This window comes from Schistocerca nitens, chromosome 4, assembly GCF_023898315.1.
Source record: "Schistocerca nitens isolate TAMUIC-IGC-003100 chromosome 4, iqSchNite1.1, whole genome shotgun sequence".
In the NCBI taxonomy this organism is placed as follows: Eukaryota; Metazoa; Arthropoda; class Insecta; order Orthoptera; family Acrididae; genus Schistocerca; species Schistocerca nitens.
In genome coordinates this window covers 280,665,261-280,688,759 of record NC_064617.1, presented here as the reverse complement: position 1 = coordinate 280,688,759, position 23,499 = coordinate 280,665,261, and positions in this window count along the sequence as shown.

The window sequence follows — 23,499 nt, the reverse complement described above, 5'->3', positions numbered from 1 at the left end:
TGTTCGTGCAGATGGTTGTTGAATTGCAAACGTCCTCATCTGTTGTTGACTCAGGGATCGAGACGTGGCTGCACGATCCGTTACAGCCATGCGGATAAGAAGCCTGTCATCTCGACTGCTGGTGATACGAGGCCGTTGGGACCCAGCACGGCGTTCCGTATTACCCTCCTGAACCCACCGATTCCATATTCTGGTAACAGTCATTGGATCTCGACCAACGCGAGCAGCAATGTCGCGATACGATAAACCGCAATCGCGATAGGCTACGAGCCGTCTTTATCAAAGTCGGAAACGTGATGGTACGCATTTCTCCTCCTTAAACGAGGCATCACAACAAGGTTTCACCAGGCAACGCCGGTCAACTGCTGTTTGTGTATGAGAAACCGGTTGGAAACTTTCCTCATGTCAGCACGTTGTAGGTGTCGCCACCGGCGCCAACCTTGTGTGAATATTTCTGAAAAGCTAATCACTTGCATATCACAGCATCTTCTTCCTGTCGGTTAAATTTCGGTTCTGTAGCACGTCATCTTCGTGGTATAGCAATTTTAATGGCCAGTTGTGTAGTTAGCCACACCTGAAACTTGAAAAGTTTTGCACCCTTGCACCCTGCAAGTTGCGTAGAGCGATTGATTTCTTTACAGCTTTTGTGGATGAAGGCGAAATATGAGTGGAGATTCTTGCGCAGGCAAGAGACCGCACCGCCGCATGGTGAGATCACTGTCGAAGACAGGTACTTTAAAAGGTCTCCCATACTCTATTAAATTCATTTCCAGTAACTGGGAGAAATGCGCCAGTGGTTGCACCAGTGTCTTTACCGAGCGCAGCAGCCAGATGCTGTTGGTGTGAGCTTCAGAGCTACAGTGACGAGTCCGCGACAGATGCTGATACGGGCGGCGGTACACCCACGCCCACGGCTCCACCCACGCGTCTCCCAGAGTAGCTGCGACGTAAGCGCAGCGACCCACGATAATGTCTACTGTCATCCAGGACTGCATGCCGGGGTGTTCCGAGAAAGCCACCGCTAGCTGCAAATATAGCAGGCTTCTTAGAACTGAATTCTTCTACCGGCGGAATTCTGTATTCCCAGTAACAAGATTATTCGCGAAACAGTCTACTTTCTTTGTTGTCACGATGCATTCCGTTTAAATTGGGAGTGCATCTATAGACCTGAGACCGAAATGGAAGCACGTTGGTGTATTGTATTCTGGAGCGACAGGAAGCAAGTAAGTTACTTGTCGTGGGTAAACTAATACTTGTCCACTACTCACACGCACGCACACACACACACACACACACACACACACACACACACACACACACACTCACTCACTTTAGATCAGTAATTACTAATCTGTTTTAATCTTGCTAACCACCAAGATAAAGACAAAAACTTTTTAAATGAACATACGCCCATTTGACTGTAATGTTCTTTATTTAACTACGTCCAAGGTTTCGGCCATCTATACCATTTTCAAGTGACTGAGTTTATGTGTTAATCACATAAAGTCATTCACTTGAAAATGGCATAAAAGACCGAAACATGTGTCGTAATTAATTAAAGAAAAATACACTCAAATGGCGGTGTGTTCGTTTAAAAATTATTGTATGACTGTTGCTTAGCAATATCAAAAACTATGTATACAAATTTTTTTCAAATAGTGGTTAGCAGTTCCGCGATAGTTCCATGTACTAAAACAAATGTTTTGCATGTCTGACTTCAAAAGCTCAGTTCAAACTGGAATTCTTCTTTTCCTACGGCGGATTAAATGGTACATCAACCGGAAGTTCTTGTCACCCTCAGTACGACAGCGGGTTGAGGTATATTTACTTGATGTTTTGTATGTTGCACTTCCAACGATTTGAATCGAGCACTGTGAAACAAATTTGGAAAATTTTAGAGTTTTAAACATGGCTGGCTTCAGCAAAAATGCACGTAGAAACTTGATCTAAAAGCCGTAAATTTAACTAAATACCTATGTATTACAATTACGAACAACTTAAATTGGAAAGAACACATAGAAAATGTTGTGGGGAAAGCTAAGCAAAGGCTGCGTTTTATTAGCAGGACACTTAGAAAATGTAACAGACCTACCAAGGAGACTGCCTACACTACGCTTGTCCGTCCTCTTTTAGAATACTGCAGCGCGGTGTGGGATCCTTATTAGGTAGGACTGACGGAGTACATCGAAAAATTTCAAAGAAAGGCAGCATGTTTTGTATTATCGCGAAATATGGGAGAGAGTGTCACAGAAAGGATACCGGATTTGGGCTGGAAATCATTAAAAAGAGAGGCGTTTTTCGTTGCGACGGAATCTTCTCACGAAATTCCAATCACCAAATTTCTCCTCCGAATGCGAAAATGTTTTTTTGACACCGACCTACATAGGTAGGACCGATCACCAAGATAAAATAAGGGAAATCAAAGCTCGTACAGAAAGATATAGGTGTTCATTCTTTCCGAGCGCTATACGAGACTGCAATAATGGAGAATTGTGAAGGTGGTTCGATGAACCCTCTGCCAGGCACTTAAATGTGATTTGCAGAATATCCATGTAGATGTAGTTGTAGATGTAGATGATAGGACTGGAAAATAACAGCCAGCCAGTTGTAGAATGTGAACTTACTCAACTGGAAATGTCACAAATTATTAATAAAATATCTCGGGCTATTACGTCGTGGTCGAATGGATTTTCCATTAAAACCCAACGTTTGATTTCGTCCACATCCACGAAGAACATTTTCAATGGGGATCTTGGTTTCTTTCAATGTCCAATTCACACCATGGCTCGTTCCAATCGGGTCTGACTTAAAAATAAGCTGCGCGCCTGGAGACGAAACGTTGGGTTTTAATGGAAGGTCCATCCGACCAAGGCATAATAGCCCGGAATATTTTATTAAATGAGGCAGTCATTTGCAGAATTAAAGGTTTATTAGCCGTTTATCACGGTTTCGACAAATATAAATTACGATATTGCAGTGCCTGTGTTAGTCTGATTACGATGCAAGGTTCCTTTGGACATGGATGCATAGACGCATGGTTGACGACATATGGAAGTTTGAGCTGGCTGTGAGTCGTGCACGGATGACCAAAAGCTAAGGCGACCACTCGCAATAAGCGGGATATCCAGGTTCCAGTCCCGGTTCGCCACAAATTTTCACTGTCGTCATTCCATTATATAGCTGACGGTAATCCTTATTCGCAATGGCGAATTCATTTGAGGTGTAAATTAGTCCTCTTCCGAGGGAAAATGGACTCGGAAACCCACATACTGACGTAAACGGCTGTTGCATAGGGCTCCTGTCTAGTGCAGTATGCATGTCAGCCACTAATATCAACAGCTAAAATGTGTAATTGAAGGTAGTAGGGTTTTGTCGTAAAACTCTGTTCCAGCACACATTTCGTTTGGCACGTACGACGCTTGTGACATTAAACAAATTTGGCTCAATATTAGGAGTGTTTTCAGTAGGAGTATTGGGTATCGCCTGCTTTCACAAAAAGAAAAACAACTACAGCTGCCTAGTTTGTTTGTTCCGAGATCGAAATGAAGCGATTATGCACATTTACACATCAGCTTGCTGCTTTCCGACGAAGAAATGTTTCATAATGGCCAGAAATGTCTTTAAACGACCACAGTTGACCTTGACATTCGAAAATACGAGTATAGCCTACACTACATACGCCTCAGAGCTTCCACCATCTAGGAGCCTGTTCGGTGTCCACAATAGTGACAACGGACAAAGAGATTTATTATACAGATATAAATATTTGCTTTCTTAAAAAGGGGTATTTCTCTTTTTAGTTCGTTAGCAGACTTCCCTTTCTCAACCGCATTAACTTCCTTAGCGCGTCACCATTCAAAGCAAGTTTCACCACAACAGGAAGTTGACAACATCTCATTGTCAGCTCGATGCAGCACACAGTAAGTGTGTATAGAAGACGGTAAATTGAACTGTACGCTCGATACTAATAAGGACTCTACGTGTAATAATTAGGACACTTAATAGAATCTAGTTGCTGTTTCATATTCAGTAACGAATAACCTATGCTCCCGACTATAATTGTAAACTTACCATATAATAATAACAGTTCGAAATACAGAAATGGATACAGCACATTAGAACACATGCAACTCATGACCAAATTTCTAGAATGAAACAGTGTACACGAATCACCACTTTGCTTGGGGTTCATAGGTATTAAGAATGCTTTGGTACAGTTTCAGTAACATTTTTACCAACTGTTTTCTTCAAACACGGCATTATCTCAACTTGCCGTTTTTTCCAGCGTAACGGATTTTCAAACCCATTCTGATAACTGATTAATGCGCTCAGTACGGGTTGCGGACACCTATGGCACCAGTGTAGGCATGACAATGACGGGACATGCTGTGAATGATGTAATCAGTCTCGTGTTGAGGCAATAACGTCCATTCATCCTTCAGAGCTGCTCACAAGTCTTGGAGAATGGTTGGTGAATGCTGACGTGATGCAACCCTTATCCCTAGTACATCCCAGACATCCTCTATGGGATTCAAATCGTGAGAGCGAGCAGGCCACTCCATAGTGCAGTAGCTTCTGCTTCCAAAAAAATGCATCAACCACCCGTCCTCCATGAGATCGAGCATTATCGTCCATCAGTACGACGTCTGGGCCCATAGCATTTCGCAACAACCGCGCAAGAGATCCCGAGATCTCCTCACAGTACTTGACAGCAGGTAAATCTTCCCGATCCACCGGTACAATTTCATGAAGAGGTGTTCGAGTGGTCAACATAATCCCTGCCCACACCATTAAGGATCCCCCTCGATACCGGTCTTTTTCCACAATATTTGTGTCCCTAAATCATGTTCCACGTGCCGTCCAGATGCGAATCCGTCGAAAATCACTCTCCAGACCAAATATGTGAAAAGAACATTGGCGCACCGTTCGACCGTCCGGGTGGCATGTTGACGGCTTCACTCTAGACGTGAAGACACGCCAGATGTAAACAGACGGCAGGTCTCCAACAATAAACATCACTCGGTTGAAGCCTCCTGTACTCCCTTTGCCTCGATACAACACGTTCAGTGGATGCTGCGAGGTCAAATTCCAGCTGCAGTGCTGTACTGTGGCGGCACCGTCGTGCCATTACAGCCAAATAACGGTCCACTCTTTCTGATGTCACACTTGATCGGTCCTGGTCTCCGATTCACGTTAAGACATCGGGCCATATCAGTTTGCGACTCTCCTGCTTCCATTTTTCCTGTGGTCCTCCACAGCAGAGAGTCTGTAGGCGTCTTCTCTGTGGCATACTGCACCGTCTGTGACTGCGTACTCAGCGGTTGTGGATGTGGGACTACCCTGCCGATACTACGCCTCTTCATAGGTGCCGTGACGTTATTGCTGGTGTGGCTGTCCGTTGACCGGAATGCAATCTTCCGTGAAGAACACGATCGTAAAGACAACTGTTGACAGCTTGTATGACTGTATCGTGAATTAGACATAGAACGGGGGAACAGCAGTTTATTGCTTTAATTGCTGTTAATCGACATTACTTCCTTGAGGTTGTTGCTCAACTCCTTGAGAAAATAAGCAAGAGAAACACCAGAACTGTGGAAGAACAAGTCACGGCTTCTGCATGAAGGCAACGTACCGGCTCATGCCGCATTGTCTGCTAAGAGGTGTCTAGGGAAGTACGAGGTAAAATCTGCATAAACAGGTTTAAGATTTCAGTCCGTTGAAGCAGTGACAGAAAAAGCGGCACCGTCGTCTTCCAGCACTGTTTCCATCAATGGAAAATTTGTTGGTTGGTTGGTTTTGGGGAAGGAGACCAGACAGCGTGGTCATCGGTCTCATCGGATTAGGGAAGGATGGGGAAGGAAGTCGGCCGTGCCCTTTCAGAGGAACCATCCCGGCATTTGCCTGGAGTGATTTAGGGAAATCACGGAAAATTTGTATGCAGTGTTGTACTCGCATGGAGCGTTGTAGGGATAGAGAAGGGGCTATATTGAGGGTGACAGTAATTTAAAAAAATGGCTCTGAGCACTATGGGACTTAACTTCTAAGGTCATCAGTCCCCTAGAACTTAGAACTACTTAAACCTAACTAACCTAAGGACATCACACACATCCATGCCCGAGGCAGGATTCGAACCTGCGACCGTAGCGGTCACGCGGCTCCAGACTGTAGTGACAGTAATTAAATAATTAAATATATATAATATTGAGGGTGACAAAAATTAAATGTGTATGTTTTTAAAATAAAATGTTTTGCATCAATAGTCCTGTTATTTTATAGCCACAACTCGTACATCAGGATAAAGTAATATTTATTTCGTATGTCAGGATAAAGCAATATTTATTTCCCGTATTGATTTAGTTCACGTATTGATAATCGTCCTAAATACATTGCTTGGTAAATGTGTGACATTGATTTTAAATCCCGTAGTATTATGATGTGAATGATTGTGTGAACCTGATGATGGTTAATGGACCGAAACTCGTTGTTCATTAAGGGGCTCCGGAAAGGCTCAAAATCATGAAAAGTTCAATTTTTACTTTTTTGCGTTTTCTGAATCTGCAGACTATTACCTTTTAATAGATATATAATTTATTCAATTCCGAAGACTACAACTATTTTTAAATTTTTTTTGAAATGTGTTCTACATGGGCGTGACCCACTGTGGCGCTGTTAAACTGCTGTCAAATGGTGTTATTATTAACGTCCGTGTTCATCAGGTACATTTTAGTGATGTGAGATAAAGTATGTGTTGTGGCTAACCTGTGATGGTTCAATATATATCGCTGGTGTGATTGTCGATTGTTTCATGTTTATTTACTCTGTCGTTATCTCGAAAATATTCGTAATTAATTCTGTTTCTTGAGTCTCTGTTTTGTTGAAGTATAATAATGAGTAAAAGTAAAGTTGTTAGAAATCCTCTGAAGGCTTTTAAGAAAAGGAGAAATGTTGGAAAGCCAAAGGTATGTGTTATTACTGTAAACAATAAAGACGATAACCAAGTGAGTGAACCTAACCTCTCAAGTACACCTGCCCATAGCAGTCAAAGCGGGAAAGAAAATACTTGCTAACTGGTGAAGTGTACACTCATAAGCATAGTCTGCCTCATGCAAAAATGGAGGTGATAAAACCTATTTTCAGAGACTTAGCAGCACCTGAACTGTTGAAAAAGTGTATTCACGGAAAAACTCAAAACCCCAATGAAAGTGTAAATAGTGTTATATGGTCGAGAATCCTCAAGACTGTATTTGTTGGAATAGAAACACTTCACTTTGGTGTGTATGATGCTGTTGCGACTTTCAATGATGGCAACATTGTAAGGTGCAAGGTATTTAGAAATATGGGAATGAAGATAGGTTCTAACATGGTACGAGCGATGCTTGCTTTAGACAAGGAATGCCTTCGGGCTGCAGACAGGGCTGTAAAGAGTCTAGAAATACAAGCAAGAGTAAACAGGAGGAGGAACAAGAGAAAGCTGGGGGAGGAGTTTGCAGAGGATGAAGATAATCCATCCTATGGACCTGGAATGCACTAAAAAGTTAATCCAATCTTTGTCGCTCGATTCCCAAAACTTTTATTTTCTCATACTAATTACATGTTTTCTAAGGATCTTCCAAACATATTTGTTTCAAACTTTCAGTAAATGTTACACAGTACCTTCTGCATAATTTAACACAGCCTTTTTCCAAAAAACTGTATATTTTTGAATATATAAATAAAAAAATTGCAAAAAAATGTTGTGAATTTTCATTACAATTGAAAAAAAAAATCATCTTTAATAACTGAACTAAAATTTTGTAAAATCCCTGTGTTAAATTGTAGCCCATATTCCAATAAATAATCTGTAAAAAGTTCAACTTCCTACCTCAAATACTTTGTGAGGAAAGATGTAATTTATAAGCGTTATTTTAACATTGCAAGTATAGGGCGTTCCGGAGCCCCTTAAAGCAACTTTATCAGCAGCTCTTGGTGGCAAATCATGACGCTCTACAGCAAAACGATCTTGATAGCTATGAAATATTGTTGCAAATTTAATAATTACACGCGGAAGTGAACGACAGCGGTAAAACCCGGCGCAGTGAACTGGCGCCAGCGAGGAAGTATCGTCCAGACGCAGAGCCGTCCGCGGCCAGCCAGCAGCGGGCAGCGGATTGCGTGATAAGGCGTGTGCCTGGCGCAGGTGTCGGGCGACCTTGTCCTTGGCAGGCTGCAAGGCCAACGCGACCTGCGGCCGCCGTGCCCTTCCCCCTCCACTCCCCCCCTCCCAGACCCATTTGACGCGCGCGCCGTCTCATCATCACCAGATTCCGCGCTTGTTTACCACTGCCTGGCAGGACAGCTTCTCATGGCCAGTCTCCGAGATAACATGCAGATACCTGCTGCGTGAGCAATCTGCGTTTCACTGTGTGTGCTTTGCGCTCCGGTATCTGCGTGTGACTGCACTGCCACGCACTCGACACGTAGCCCTCGTATCGCTGTCAGAGGTTCATGTCTCTTTTACCTCGAGAATCGCAGCTCTTCTTGACCCAATTTTCCGTACAATGTAGGGCAAGTCCTGACCTTTGTGACACTCTTAACAGTAAACAGTTAACAAAGAGGCACCTTCATCGTATAGCCTCACAGTTTGGAGAAGTAGCTCAGTTACAGAAGGTTGGTTAACGTAATCGGGCGACGTCCTCTTGAACGAATTAGCCCACCATTTGCCTGAAGTGATGTAAGGAAACCACAGGAAAGTAAATGAGTGTTGGCTGGATGGCAATGACTTCAGCGCCATAAGAGAGATTGAGGTAACGTCCCGTCGACGACAAGATTGTTAGAGGTGGATCACAAGCACGGACTGGAGAAATTTAGGAAAAGAAATATGATGCCTTTTCTTCCAAAGAACCTTCCTGGGATTTGTCTCAAACAATAAAATGAAACTAAGGTAATTCAAAATCTGGACAAGCAGACGGGGATTTGAACAACCGCCCTCTGGAATGCGAAACCCATTGTAATATCACTGCGCCACAACGTTGGTCGAGAAGTAGTAACCGAATATGACTCTGATTGGTATACTGTAAAGTTGTAGCTTACTAATGCGCATCAACACATTGTAAGAGTTGTTGTGTATGGATTACCCTAGTATGCAAGTCCTATAAAACCACAAATAAATGTAATAACTGCTCAGTAATTTCGCCCGCGAGAAAGCTTTTAAAATGGCTTGTTTCATTAAATATGAAAGGGAAATCTGTATTTTGGATCAAGATATAATGTTCACGTGACAGTTCCTTTTCGGCTACTATTGTGTTCATGTTTTCTATCATCAAAAATGTGTTCAAGTAAGTTAAATGTACCTCGCGACATACGAAGATGGCGAGTGATGCAGTAGACTATGACAAGTGAGTAAGTATCCAAAATACCAACTTCTATTTTTTGAACTTCACGAAGCTCGTCGTTACAATTATTTATGAAGCTAAATGACATGGACCACTATGGTGTAACAGTTTCTGGAAATTAGATATGTATAGAACTCTTTGTAGTGGGATGTTCGAACGGAAAGAAGATTAAATGGTCACATATACCCGTTTCATTCATAATATACGATTGCACACTCAGTTTATTTTAGGGGGACCAGACAGTTACGTGTTTTTTTTTTTTTTTTTTACATGGAGTTCAAACAGATAAACTGTTAACTGGTTGTTATTTTTAACCAATGATATAATCACCAGAAAATGTGTGCCGTATAATCTGAAAATTTTCAATGCCAGATCGATGAAAATCAGTTGATGTTTGAGTAAAAAATCTGGTGATAGCATTCTGTACATCATCCACATTTAAACACTTCTGCCATTTAGAAAATTTTGTAGCGATCGGAATAATTGAACTCCGATGGCGCAATATCGTGCATGTATGGTGAAGCAATACCTTCCAGCCCAGTTCATTAATTTTTTTCCAAGGGTCGTCTTGTGCGGTACGGTCTTATATTATCGTGTAGCGCAATAACGATTTTTCTGTTGACAATAGCTGACCAGTTTCAATTAAAGACCAATTTATTCGATCCGGTTGTTCACTATAAAGATTTGCATTCACAGTTTGGCCAGGTTTGAGCATGTCAAATTGAACGATCCCACAAATACACCGCCAACCCGGCCAACCCAGTTTAGTTGTACTTCGTGGCAATTTATTCGGAGAGAGCCATTGCCTTTTGCGTTTTGGATTATCATAAACGCACCATTTTTTATTTCCAGAGATAAAGCTATCAAAAGATGCTTCTGAATTGTGCCGATGAAGCTATAAGATGCATGCTGTGGATCGGATAGCATAGGTTGCCTTTACCAATCCCCTGCAAATGTTTCTGGATGATCGACCATGGTTGATTAACAGTGTTTGACAGTTTCTCGATTGTCTGACACGAATTTGCTTCTAACATGTTATTGTCTAATGGAGTTGCTCCTCCTGAGCGATACTGGTCAGAAAGATCAGAATTACCAAATTTGACCTCAAAAAGCACCTTTTGGCATATACGAACGTCTAATGCATGGCAATTTTCTTTTTTTAGCGACTGTTGCGTTACTACTCTTTCGAAACTCAAAAAAAGCGTACGATGCCGGATATGTAGGTCTTCTGGTATTTGGTCGGTTATTCCACCACAAATTGCCAAAAAAAATTAAGATTTAATTATTTATGTGTAAAAAGTCATTCTAATCGTAAAATGTCTTTTGCACCACTTGGAAGTACACAATGAGCTGATAAATGAAAAACGAATACCGATATGGGAAAAACGACATAACTTTCCGCTCTCCCGGATATTTAAGCAAATGGACGATCGTTTATTGTCTCTAAGCCACACAGAATTAGATGCACTACTCCCTCAGATTGTCATGACTTAAATATTCTCCCTTCCACAGCACTATTTATATACGGTACCTTCTAGACCGTAATATTATTTATCTGAATGTTCGGCACATCATAAGCACATTCTGTAGCAGTAACTTATAAAAAGTAACTCGACCTCTAATAGTCTGTGATCGCTTTACACCACTTTCCACTGCGATAATACGTTATTGTCCTTTGCTATAAATTTTTGTGTCTCACTCACATGAATCGAACCGTCTGCCGTGACGTCTGGTGGTCAATTCCGCATTACGTAGCGGTGTGCATATACTTCTGGTGAGACAATGTACTGCTGACTCAATGTTTGCGCGGGACTTGAAGAACCATAAAAACAAAAAAGTTGGATTAGCTGTTGTAATGTTGTTGCATTAATTTGTTCTGAAAGCGGTGCTGATATTCAAGACTATAAAAGTGGGTTAAAAGCTGTGAGCTGTCTGGGGAAGTTAACCTTGCATTACTGCGCAACTGTTTCACCAGGTATCCAGTCTAGCTTACCAAATTCCCAACCAGACTAACATTAATTATAATCTTTTAGTACTCATCTTACGATAATATATATATATATATATATATATATATATATATATATATATATATATATAAACATTGATCATTGTTCCGTTAAAATTTCAGCATATCAAACTTGATTCATAACTAAACTGATGCCTTATTTAGGATTGTGTAAATGGGAGCCAAGATTGGTGGACTACATACAACACTGCATTCATAACATAACACACGAAGAACTTTGAAACATATGCAAGAGGAAATTAACCACAATCAACAGATTCAATTTTCACCCAAAGAAGTTACGCTCGTAGCGCAATCCTGTCCGTCACGAAATTACCACACACTGGTATACTAAATTCATACTAACTCTCTGTGAAATCTTCCCAAAAAGAATAGCTGAGGGCTACTTTGATGCTTACACCACATGCTTCACGTGGTCAACTTGGTTTACACAAAGAGTGTAACTCCACAACAATTTTGATAATTAAAATAAATTACATCGAAACGCAATTTACAAAAGAAAAACCTCGAACTGGTTACTATCGTCTTACTATTAACCTGATGGGTCAAACAATTGTATAAGTACGTCTGGTCTCGCAACGTACAGCCCACGTGGGTTGAACATAAATAAAAGTTGCTATATTGAAAAATATTGTCAAGACGAGACGTTATAATCTCACGCACATTCGCATTTAAGATTGATGATTTTAGTTAGAGTTACGGATCATCCACACGTGGTTCCACTTTACTCACAAAGTAGGGACAAAGTAACTACCAGAAGATATTCTGAACTTCACACTCGAATTACACTGCGTTGCAATTTAAGATAATATTAGATATTTTAGAGCTAAACCTGAAATAAAGGTGATTAAATTTTCAGTTAGGCTGAACTTAAGAAATCCATTGTCCTACGGACTTAGCAGACACGCTCTGAGCCGGATATCTTACCACTTCAGACGCTCGCCGCGGACAGACTGACCTGGGCTCCTACTGAGAGTGCTTCACAGATACAAACGGAAGTGACCAGAGAGGCAGCTTCCTATACCGACATGACAAGGGACGGACAGGACCATACTAAGAATAGAAACCTCTCTGCTTTTAGAAAGCGTAGCTACCTGTTCCCACGTTGGCCCTACTGTTCTCTAGCAGACAGGCTTGTCTGCTATCATCAAGCATGCAACTAGAAATACATTTGCTCATTCATCCTCTCACACAGAAGGGAAGGGGGATGACAGTATCTTATCATATACAGTATATAAAAGAAAGCGGATGTAGGTTCCATATGAGACTGTGTGACATGAATTGCATATAAACTGTGTTTTAAAGTGTAGTAGTGCGACAGATCGTTCTTGTTTATGTGTAAAAGTAACACGTTCCACTGCTCAGTCTCCTCCCAGATAGTCAGAAACACCACAGTAAGTTTAGAAGAGGAATTTATGCCGTAAATGACAACAGATTTAAGAAATTAACATGAAAGGAATCCAACAGAGACCTTTCACTGTGTCGCATTGGATTACTTTCAGGTGGTGATAAGCACCCCTATCTGAAGCGTTTAATGCATTGTAGGTTGGATTAGTTTAAATTTGGTACATGCAACACATCGCAGATCCGCTTGTTTATCTCTCACTACGTAAGATGGTAAAAGACTCTGGTGGACCCTAGTTCAAATCCCCGTCCGCCTATCCAGATTTAGGTTTCCTGTGATTTTCCTGTCGCTCCAGGCAAATGCTGAGATAGTTTCTCAAAGCGCAAGACCAATGGCATTTCCCATCCTTCGCCTATTAGCGCTTATACTCAGTCTCCAATGACCTCGTTGTCGACAGGACCTTAAATCGTAATCCTTGCCGACTTAATTTCTTTTAGAAGAAGAGATATATTCTGTGTTACGCGGCCTATTGTTGTACGAATGTGTTAGCTAGACACACGGCGGACAGGCTTTTGTATGGATGCTGATGTAAGCCAGGAAGCTGGTGACAGGGATCACTCCTCCGTTTACCTACAAAAAGTCATAGTGCTAGTTGACTGAACAAGTGCATTTTGACTGACGGCCAGTCCCAGAATAGCGTAGCATTTTGTGGCACACTGTAGCGTCCACGCAGCGACTAATTAAGGTCAGTGGCTCATAGTGCCGAGAGATAGAGAGCCAACCAGTCGAAATACGCGGACCACGACCAGGGATCAGTTGCTGATGGCCAGTCTATAAGAGAGGCACAGACTCACGCGAACAGACCATTCCAATATTAGAAGCAGGAAGGAAGGGTAGATCAGGGTTTAACAACTAGGTCAATATTAGAAGCAGGAACTAAGGAACCTATACTTGAACGAAAATAAAGCTCGTCATCGACTCTGTCTTCATGTCCAGCATTTCATTGATGAGGAACTGACATTAACTAGGAAGCTAACTCAGCCGTGTTAGAATCAATAATTTGCGATTCACCATTGACCTGATCCTCTCCACCATAATCAACTACCGTTTCGAATGGTGACCGTCACGACATATCAGACAGGCCACCTCCAGACCAACCTACCTCTACAGGAACACGACGAGGTGCTGCAGTGACATGAAATGAATTACACATTCTTTCTCCTTTATACAAGTTTACAAAAAATGTTCTGTACACAGCTCTAAAAATCTATGGAAGGAGTAGCCATTATGACCATCTTTGCCATCGCCCCCTAGTATTCAGTCATTAGAACAGCTGAAGCTAGTTTTAATTCTGATTTTTATTGTCATCTGCTGCAACTCTCACGCCTGTCTTCATTTTTGTCTGTATTGAAGAAAGAATCATTATGACCACTGACCTCTAAGCAGCACATTAAAAAAAAGTTTCCAATATTTTGAGGCCGCGCGGGATTAGCCGAGCGGTCTGTGGCACTGCAGTCATGGACCGTGCGGCTGGTCCTGGCGGAGGTTCGAGTCCTCCCTCGGGTGTTGGTGTGTGTTTTTGTCCTTAGAATAATTTAGGTTAAGTAGTGTGTAAGCTTAGGGACCGATGACCTTAGCAGTTAAGTTCCATAAAATTTCACATACATTTGAACATTTTTTGAATATTTTGAGAAAACGCAATATAGAGGGGCAATATAGAGGGGCTTTAAAATGCATACCTTAATAACTATGTAAACTTGTTCATCCTCAGTACTATGAATCATATCTCTTCTGCTGCAAGCTCTATGGTTCCCATATTTTAAGAAAATGTACTATGGCCCAAAGCGAAAAAAGTCCAGTAAATATGGACTTTAAAACGAATATATTAAGAGATGTAAGTACTTGTTCAGTAGAAGAGATGTGTTTCACAGTAGCGAGGATGAACACAATCTCACGGCTCTTAAGGTATGCATTTTAGAGCCAACTTTACTGGACATTTTTTACTTGTTTTGATGGTAATTGCAAAAATCGTTCAAATAGCTCTAAGCACTATGGGACTTAACATCTGTGGTCATCAGCCCCTTGACTTAGAACTACCTAAACCTAACTAACCCAAGGACATCACACACATCCATGCCCGAGGCAGGATTCGAACCTGCGACCGTAGCAGCAGAGCGGTTCCGGACTGAAGCGCCTAGAACCACTCGGCCACAGCGGCCGGCGGTAATTACCACCTCCTGAGGATTCGACACACGGAGTGTAATGGGTATAAGTGAAGATAATTGTATATGTAGTACCTTAATACATACACACATCAATGTCTTGGTTTTTTTTTTTCTCCGTGTTGAACAGTCTTCCCACAAACACGTCACAAACCTTATCACCTGCCGTTTTCTGGATAGTTGTAACTGCACAATTAAGTGGCTAAGTAGACTACGGCTGTCAGTATAGACTAACTGTTTTGCATCCACGCGTTCACATTTCAGTACCGAACCTGCTGCCCCGGGGGAAAATAAACATTACTGGCTTGCTTTTGCCACGTGTACCTGGAGGTACTTCCCAACTTAAAAACATAGGAGTTGTAATATCTATACCCATTAGTCTGCAAATGACATAAGTACTGATGTAATGTTGTTCAGTACACCGTCCTCTAAAAACTAAACTCCTCCCGAACAGGCCATGAAGGCCCAACATTACCGACCGGCCGCCGTGTCATCCTCAGACCACAGCCGGATATGGAGGGACATGTGGTCAGCAGACCGCGCTACTTGCCTTATGCCACTTTCCGAGACTGGAGCCGCCACTTCTCAATCAAGTAGCTCCTCAATTTGCCTCACAAGGGCTGAGTGCATCCCGCTTGCCAACAGCGCAGACCGGATGGTCACCCATCCAAGTGCAAGCCCAACCAGACAGCGCTTAACTTTGGTGATCTGACGGGAACCTGTGTTACCACCGCGGCAAGGCAGTACACCGTCCTCAGTCACTAATATTTTCTCTGGTATTTCGAACGATATTTACAAGTACGTTTTTGCAACGTGTAACTGGGGCGGCCCAAACTCTTCGTGTCTTTCATGCGACGGAAAGTCTCGGTTTGTCTTCCATCACAAGCAAAATCATTTTTAAACCGGAATTTTAAGGGACCATTCGATAGAACGGTCTCAAATGAGTCTAGTGCGTTATTCGTTTCATCGGTGTGTATTAACGGGAACAGTGAAATATGAAGAATAATCAATACTCCAGCAGGGAATGGGCAGTGCTTCTGCATGGCGGTAGCAATCAGCGCGAGCTAGTTGCCGAATGATGCAGTTGTAAGCGGTACATGCATGAAATTTTGTAAGATTTCCTCTATCAGACTTCACAAAATTCCTTTCCATTGTCACTTAAAAGTTTTAAACGCATTTCGATAATTAATAAGTAAACCACTTATGGGAAAAAGTACGCAAAGTCACTAACAATTTCAGCTAACTCTCATGTGATATACGTAAGAAGAACTGACCTTTTGAAATTTAATGATTTTTAAAAGTATTTTGTGAGAATATTGACCGAAACCGTTTTTTTCTTTTTTTATGTTATAATCATTCACAGTAACAACATTAAAAAACCATATTTCTAACAAAGGAAAACAATTATAAACTCACTTTCCAATCGGATGCGTTCTGATGATTATTCAGTAAAATGTAATCACTCAATAATTCTAAAATAACAAATTCTAGTTGTAAACAAATCACACTGAATCGAAGGAATGGCCATACCGAAAGCTAACCACCTCTCGATACAGTTGTTGAAAAATCGGCTGCAGGGCCGATCGGCAGCATGTCTAAGAAGCTTACAGAGTAGCAACTTCGGATAATGAACCAAAAATGACGTCACAACGAGGCTAACCTACCGTCCCGATCGGTATGAATGAGACAGAATAGGACTCCTGGCGGTGCTGTCGCTGCTAGCGTACTGGTCACTCTTCGTGTTTTACTGTCCCTGTTAATCGATGAAACAAATAGCGCATTAGACTAATTTGGGACTGCTCGGTCGAATGGGCACGTGAAATTCTACTTTAAAGATTTTTTTGTCTATAACGGAAAACAAACCGACCCTTTGCATCAATGATGGGTGCCGCATGAAACTGTGATGAGCAGTATTTGTTCGGGCTAACTCCAGGTACACGTTGCAAAAACGCAATTGCAAATACCTGCCGAAACACCAGAGAAAATGCGCTTGACGACCGTTGAAAGACAGACCCTATACAGGGTGACTCTTATTAACATTTAAAAACCCCAGAAGTGACGTAGAAGACGCTGAGACAATTAATTTAATATGTGGCGCATGGGGTCGCAAATGTGGGGAAACATCCAGAAAGTGGATGACAAATGTTGAACACGTGACGTCACCACAAGACGTACCTCACCGCAAGTGAACCTATTTGTTTGTCGCGCCTGATCCGTCAAATATTCCCACCATTCTGACTCTGGACACGCGCGTGCAAATTGGGGGTCTGGGGCTCAGGATTCGTGTCATGTGTATGGAAAACCGTATCTTTTTCGATGCGTGGAATTGCTATGTGTTTACATTGAGGTAAGATTTATTATTTTGGTTGCCAGTCTCTCGGTTGCCACTCGTTTATTACAAAGTGCAATACAACAAAAATCTACCGTGCTGCGTTACAAGTAAATGAGTGTAAACTTTCGAATGGCATCGTCACCAGTAAATGGCCTACGTTCTCTTTACTAAATAATGTCTTAAGCAAAAAAAGAGGGGACATAAGAAAAAACACAAAATAAGAAAAATTTTTACTTGGTAACAGCGAGGACAATAATTTAGTAACTTCTACGTTTACAATAGATGGTGTTTACAAAAGACGTTGCATCGCTCAGTCATGTTCAACATTTCTCATCCATTTTTGGGGTATTTACTGACATTTCCGACCCCATGTGTCTGATATTAAATTACATGTCTTGGGGCCATCTACGTCGCTTCGAAAGTTTATAAACGTTACTAAGAATTACCCTGTATAGACTAACAGGTGTCAAAATGCTTTTAATCAAGTAGTATATATCATATTCAATGCATGTACCTGCCATAAAAAAATAAGGCATAAATTTTGTTTTACTTTCAATTAATCTTTTAGAAAGCTTACATGATAGGTAATTTGCTTGCTGCAACGTTACGTTTAATTTGTTGTGTGCATTATTTTCGTGAATATAGTTCGTTTATAATTTATCATATGCTTTATTCAACAGAATGTTTCTTCCTGCTTCAACCTATTCATACTAGGCATCGTCAGATACTTATCAAATTAAAGATAACTGAATGGCTATAGTACACATTTTGTTACACACACGCACACACACACACACACACACACACACACAGAGAGAGAGAGAGAGAGAGAGAGAGAAAGGGAATATTTCTATCACACCACCTACCCATGCCTCCCCTCTCCAACCAAACCTACCGCCGTCCTCTGTGGCCGAGCGGTTCTGGGCGCTTCAGTGAGGAACAGCGCTGCTGCTACGGTCGCAAGTTCGAATCCTGCCTCGGGCATGGATGTGTGTGACGTCCTTAGGTTAATTAAGTTTAAGTAGTTCTAAGTCTAGGGGACTGATGACCTCAGATGTTAAGTCCCATAGTGGTTAGAGGCATTTGAACCATTTTGAACCCAACACGCCACTGCACAGCTACCCTCTACAGCTTCAACGAGCCCTCACTCAGCCCCGCGGCAGGGTCATGTGAAGTATGCAGCAAGCGAAGTTAATTTCATTCAAGTGCCTTATTGTGTCAACTAGAAACTTATGCTGTGGTTTTTTTTCACTATGGGACTTAACATCTGAGGTCATCAGTCCCCTAGAACTTAGAACTACTTAAACCTAACTAACCTAAGGACATCACACACATCCATGCCCGAGGCAGGGTTCGAACCTGCGACCATAGTGGTCGCGCGGTTCCAGACTGAAGCGCCTAGAACCGCTTGGCCAAACCGGCCGGCTACGCTGTGGTCATCTAATGATTATACAAGAGGCAATTTGGTTGAAAACAAAATTACCATGCAGATGCACAGAGAAAAAATGGTTCAAATGGCTCTGAGCACTACGGGACTTAACATCTATGGTCATCAGTCCCCTAGAACTTAGAACTACTTAAACCTAACTAACCTAAGGACAGCACACAACACCCAGCCATCACGAGGCAGAGAAAATCCCTGACCCCGCCGGGAATCGAACCCGGGAGATGCACAAAGATGGATAATGTTTACCCTGAAGTGCACGATTCGGTCTGAGTTTAAGTTGCAACATTACAATTTGTAATTGATTACACCAAGTGCAGTTGGGATAAAGCAGACTACAGTAACAATACAGACATCCTGAATCAAGTTTCCATGACTTCTATGTATTAGTTTGGTGACTTATTCTCTAATGACCTTGACACCGACAGGCAACTAAAAGTTCTTTGCCTCTGCCTCAAGATTGCTAATACGATTAGACTTCAGCGGCACAGTTTATTAGAAAAAATGAAAAGTGCCAGACCGAGACTCGAACCCCGGTTCAACGCTTTACGCGAGCGGTCGCTTTAACAATTTCAGCCATCCAAGCATGCCTCGGGGAGTGACCCAAACTTCCATATGTCACTGAGTGTCGACGTCCTGCACCCACACAGTTGCTGCGATTGCCGCTCAGGGGTGGTCTTTATTGTTACTGTCACGGCCTCTATAGCATTTAATACTACACACTTCAAAAAAAGTTTTGCATCACCCCGGTTCCCAAAACTCCTGATAATAGACGTTGACTGTGGACATTGTATCACAGACACAGTCCCTTTGACTGTTCAGAGATGTCACTTAACCCGCCCAAAGATGTAAACAACCAAGCATGAGCAGCGCCTATTAGACGGAGGGGGTCCGACGGCCAGTCTTTCTACCAGGAAGGAGGAACACGGCTGATGTTGTCTGTGGTTCAACCATGCCTAGACGGTCGGCAATGCCGCGATTCGGTCGCGTCCGCATTGTTACTTTGTGCCAGGTAGGGCTCTCAACAAGGGAAGTGTCCAGGCGTCTCGGAGTGAACCAAAGCGATGTTGTTCGGACATGGAGGAGATACAGGGAGACAGGAACTGTCGATGACAAACCTCGCTCTGGCCGCCCAAGGGCTATAACTGCAGTGGACGACCGCCACCTATGGGTTATGGCTCGGAGGAACCCTGACAGCAACGCCACCATGTTGAATAATGCTTTTCGCGCAGCTACAGGACGTCGTGTTACGACTCAATCTGTGCGCAATAGGCTGCATGATGCGCAACTTCACTCCTGACGTCCATGGCAAGGTCGATCTTTCAACCACGACACCATGCAGCGCGGTACGATGGGCCCAACAACATGCCGAATGGACCGCTTAGGATTGGCATCACGTTCTCTTCACCGATGATATAGAATTGGATCTCCTCCTCCTGCAGGGTCAAAGATGATGTATTTAGGTTTCGGTCTGTTAATAATATGCCTTCAATCAGACAATCTTCAGAGACGTGTTGGGGGCAACCTGGTCAGGCTGAACGCCTTAGACAAATTGTCCAGCGAGTGCAGCAAGGTGGACGTTCCCTACTGATTTTGGGGTGGCATTATGTGGGGCCGACGTACGCCGCTGGTGGTCATGGAAGGCGCCGTAACGTCTGTACGACACGTGAATGCCATACTGCGACCGATTGTGCAACCATATCGACAGCATATTGGCGAGGCATTCGTCTTCATCGACAACAATTTGCGCCGGCATGGTGCACATCTCATGAATGACTTCCTTCAGGATAACGACATCGCTCGTCCAAAGTGGCCAGCATGTTTTTTAGACATGAACCCCATCGAACATGCCTGGGATAAAACTTCCTGGCAGATTAAAACTGTGTGCCCGACCGACACTCGAACTCGGGACCTTTGCCTTTCGCATGCAAGTGCTCTACCATCTGAGCTACCGAAGCACGACTCACGCCCGGTAGAGCACTTGCCCGCGAAAGGCAAAGGTCCCGAGTTCGAGTCTCGGTCGGGCACACAGTTTTAATCTGCCAGGAAGTTTCATATCAGCGCACACTCCGCTGCAGAGTGAAAATTTCATTCCTGGGATACATTGAAAAGGGCTGTTCATGGACGATGTGACCCACTAATCACTCTGAGGGATCTACGCCGAATCGCCGTTGAGGAGTGGGACAATCTGGACCAACAGTGTCTTGATGAACATGTGGATAGAATGCCACGACGAATACAGGCATGCATCAATGCAAAAGGACTTGCTACTGGGTATTAGAGGTACAGCGATGTCGTTATCTTGAAGTACAGTAGTCTGGACCACCACTTCTGAAGGTCTCACTGTATGGTGGGGCAACATTCAATGTGTGGTTTTCATGAGCAATAACAAGGGCGGAAATGATGTTTATAATGATTTCTATTCCAATTTTCTGTATGGGTTCCGGAACTCTCGGAACCGAGGTGACTTTTTTTGATGTGTGTATCTTCAGTGTCTCTGTTTTACGGAGTAGGATGCAGTGTCCTTGAGACTTACATGCATGTCTAAAGGACATCGTGTAGTAGACCGTAAAACACAGAGATTGCAAATAATGAACTTGGCGGACTTTCCGCCTTGTCGCAAGCAACGGTTACGCAGATAAGGAAAACACGCCGAACTTCGTGTTTCACTCCTAAATGAAACATCAGGCGATACTGTAAGTTACGTAACGTGTCAGTATGCTTTCAAAACTGTAACTCCCCCACCGAAGGAGAGATTGTTTATGCAGAGATGTTGCGATCTCGTCTGTAAATGAAGTCTTGCAGGCTTTACACTGAAGTGATAAAAGTCAGCCGGCCGCTGTGGCCGAGCGCTTCTAGTTGCTTCAGTCAGGAACCGCGCTGCTGCTACGGTCGCAGGTTCGAATCCTGCCTCGGGCATGGATGTGTGTGATGTCCTTAGGTTAGTTAGGTTTAAGTAGTTTTAAGTCTAGGGGCTGATGACCTCAGATGTTAAGTCCCATAGGGCTTAGAGCCATTTGAACCATTTGATAAAAGTCATCTTTGGGTACCACCTAAATTGTGTCGGACCTTTTTTTCCCGGCACAGTGCAGCACCTCGACGTGGTGTGGAGTCATTGGAAGTCGCTTTCAGAAGTATTGAGTCTCGCTGCCTCTACTTCCATCCATAATTGCGAAAGTGTTGCCGGATAAAGATGTTGTGCACGAACTGGCCTCTTGAGTAGGTCCCATAAATGTTCGATGGGTTTCATGGATTCATGTCTGGCGACCTTGATGGCCAAATCATTCTCTCGTATGTCCAAAATGTTCATCAAACCAATCACGAACAATGTGGTCCGCTGACATGACTTGGTTATTTGGAAACGTGAAGTCTACAAATGGCTGCAAATGGTCTCCAGATAGCAGAACATAACCATTTCCAGCCAACGATCGGTTCCGTTGGACTAGAGGACTCAGTCAATTCCATGTAAACACAGCCTCCGTCATTATGGATCCACCATGGATTGGACAGTGCCTTTTCGACAAGCAAGGTCCGTGGCTTCGTGGGGTCAGCGCCACAATTGAACCCTACGATCATCTCTTACCACCTGAAATCGGGACTCATATGGCCAGACCTCGCTTTTTCAACTGGTATAGGGTCCAATGGATGTGATCACGAATCCAGGAGAGGCGCTGGCACGCTATGTCGTGCCGTTGGCAAAGGCACTTGCTTCGGTCGTCTGCTGCCACAGCCAATTAACGCCAAATTACGCCGCACTGTCGCAACGGATACGTTCGTCGTACGTCCCGCACTGATTTCTGTGGTTATTTGACACAGTGCTGACTGTCTGTTAGCACAGGCGTCTCTACGCAGACGCCGCTGCACTTGGTCGTTAAGTGAAGACCGTCGTCACTGTGTTTTCCGTGGCGGGAGGCAATGCCTGAAATCTGATATTCTTGGTGCATTCTTGATGACACTGATATTGAGTTCCCAAACGATTTCTGGATTGGAATGCCCCATGCGTCTAGCTTGAACTATCATTCCGCGTTCAAAGTCTGTTGATTCGCGACGTGCGGCCGTAGTTACATAAGAAAGTTTTTCACATGAATCACTCGAGTACAAACGATAGCTGTGCCAATGCACTGCTCCTCTATACAGGGTGTCCCAGCTATATTGTCCACCCAAAATATCTCTGGAACAATCACAGCTATTGGAAAACGACTTTCACCGGTATCAATGTAGGGCTGGGGCCCATGAATGTACATATTTGGAAACATTCTAAAACGAAAACATATGTGTTTTTTAACACAAACGTTTGTTTTTTTAAATGGACCTCCTATATTTTTTCTTCGGCAATCCATAGCATGACAAAGCACATACACAATGGCATTGATTGCATGGCAATATTCCCATTACATCCCGAGATATTGAGACGCGAAGTTGACGCTTGAAACACCCGACATGCGCTGCTAGCGCACGTCCTGAGGCTCAGGCGTGAACCCCCGCTGCCCGTAATCGCGATGTGATTGACATCTGTAATCACACCTCCATACTTATCAAGAGGTCCGAAACGAATAATACCGTCTGCTGCCATCAAAACTTTTAGTCCACTTGCTCGTTTCACTAAAACCATCAACATGAATTTTACTATTACGAGTGAATGATTAACTGTCACTTGCGCTAGATCTACAGTAAAGTAAAGTTTTAACGTTGAACGGCATTACCTTTTTAGTAACGGATTAATGATAAGCGAAGTTAACTTTGTGACTAACGTTGC